This window comes from Zingiber officinale, chromosome 8B (assembly GCF_018446385.1).
Source record: "Zingiber officinale cultivar Zhangliang chromosome 8B, Zo_v1.1, whole genome shotgun sequence".
NCBI classification, from domain to species: Eukaryota; Viridiplantae; Streptophyta; class Magnoliopsida; order Zingiberales; family Zingiberaceae; genus Zingiber; species Zingiber officinale.
In genome coordinates, this window is record NC_056001.1 from 29,376,957 (window position 1) to 29,379,466 (window position 2,510).

The window sequence follows — 2,510 nt, forward strand, 5'->3', positions numbered from 1 at the left end:
CGCCATATCCCAGACTCCCAAGCCATTCGACCAGGTTATAAGCGAGAATGCTCTCGTGTCATATCCTAGACTCACGAGCCTTTCGGTCGAGTTATAAGAGAGCGTGCTCTCATGCCTATGCCCTAGACTCCCAAGCCGTTTGGCCGAATTATAAGTGAGCATGCTCTCACGCCATGTCTCAGACTCCTGAGCCGTTCGACCAGGTTATAAGTGAGCATACTCTCGCACCATGTCTCAGACTCCCGAGCCATTCGACCAGGTTATAAGCGAGCATACTCTCACACCATATCCCAGACTCTTAAGCCGTTCGGTTGGGTTATAAGCAAGCATGCTCTCGAGCCATGTCTCACACTCCTGAGCCTTCCGATTGTAGATTCTTAAGTCATCCAGCTGAATTATAAGCAAGTGTGCTCTCGTATCATGTCCTAGACTCCCGAGCTGTTTGACTGAGTTATAAGCGAGCATGCTCTAACTAAGTTCAGTTAGATCTTATTGTGTTTAATGCTTGTGTCTAAGTGTGCAGGAACTTAGGAACACAAGAAGTCGAGTGGAAAATATAGCTACCGAGAAGGTTGTCATGGGAAAGGAGCCGACAGGCTCGGTGCATTCGAGGGACAAGGTGCTACAGAAGAGTACACCGGTGGACGAGAAGGACGTGCGCGGCGTTCAAGGGATGAGAAGCCGGGGAGGAGGCCTACTCGAGAAGGTTGGAAAATGGGTTTGGGTAAGCCCTATTCCGGATGGCCAAAATCATCCAAGTGAGCAGAGTGGTGGAAGAACCAAAGGAGAAATTTGGAGCTCGGTAGCAGTTGCTGAAGGCGTCTTCAATGGTATTGAAGGCGCCCTCGCACCTTTCAGGAGGAACTAAGGAAGGCGCCTTCGCGCCTCTATGGAAGCACCTTCAACCCCTTGAATGCACCTTAGACTGGGCAAACAACCACCATTTGCGAAGATAAACTTTATCTTCGCATGGATAGAATTTGTCACGTTGGAGGCGCCTTCCACCCTATTGAGGGCACCTTCCAGCCTCAGATAAGTTTTTCCAAGGGCTATAAAAAGACCCTGGACCTAGGAAAAATACGACAACTTCTATATTAACTTTTCTAGTCATTCTTGAGCTGTTAACGTGTGTAAAAGACTTCTCCGCCTTCAACGAAGGAGATCTTCTAGTGCTTTTCAATACCTTGGATTAACAACCATCTAGGTTGTAACCGAGTAAAACTCATGTCTTTTACCTACTCTTTTTAAATTGTTATTTCTGTTATTATTGTTATTTTTATTATGCTACTAATCAAATCAAAAGAACAAGAAGGGGTAATTTTTCTTTGTAGGCAATTCATCTTCTCTTACCGGCCCCGCTACACCAACAAGTGGTATCAGAGTCAGAACGCCTCAGAAGGACTAACTGCCGAATGAAGTACCGAGACGATGGCCGGACCGAGTATGTACTCGCCGAAGTTCGAGGGAGAATTCGTGTTATGGAAGAAATTCATGGAGGTATTTTTAAAAATTAAATTTGAAATTATTTTGATAATTAAATATAGTTTTGTAGTCCCAAAGACCCAAAGGAAATGTAAAGGAACAATACCAATGGACAAAGAAGGAACAAGCAGACTTCGTAGCGAACGGACGAGCCGAGTTCCACCTACTCAGCGTACTTCCACCCCAGGAAGAAAATTGGATTGGAGATTACGAATCAGCAAAGGAACTTTAGGAGAAGTTCCTGGAGCTACACGAAGGAACTTCTGAAGCAAAGCTCGCGAGACGGGACTTGATCCAGAACCAACTGACGAACCTTCGAATGGAAGAAAGCGAAATAGTTGCACATCTGCATTAAGGATCAAAGAAATCATCACCAGACTGACAAATTTCGGAGAAAAGGTAATGAATCGAGATTCATTAAGGTACGCTTTAAATGCATTTTCTAGGACTCCCGAGTGGACCTCTATTGTTAAATTTTTTTTTATATATCTAAAGACCTCAAAGTTAATTCATTAGAAAATCTTTTTTCCACCTTTGAACTTCATGAATCTAGATGTGCAGAGATGAAAAGGGAGCCTAGTCAGAACATTACCTTGAAGGTAAGAATGGACGATCTAGACTCCGAAGCGTCAATTGATGAAGACGAAGCGACTCTAATGGTAAGAAAATTTAGTAAATTCATTAAATCTAATAAATTTAATAAACCACAGGCAAAGAAGCACTTTCGGAGCAAAAGAAATGTTCAATGCTACAATTGCCAAGGAGGAGGGCACATCAAAGAAGATTGTCCAGAACTAAAGAAAGAATGACAAGAGCAAAAGACCAACAAGATCAAAGCATAAGAATCTAAAGGCCAAATGAGATAAATCATCGTCCTCTGAGTCCAAGATTGAAGCTTACGCTGGGCTAGCTCTAATAGTAGACCACTAAGGAGAAGATGAAAACAACTCAGAAATGAGCATTGATGAAGAGGGAGGATCATCAGAGGAAAGCAACGATGAAGGAGGAGCATTAGAATACGAGGTAAG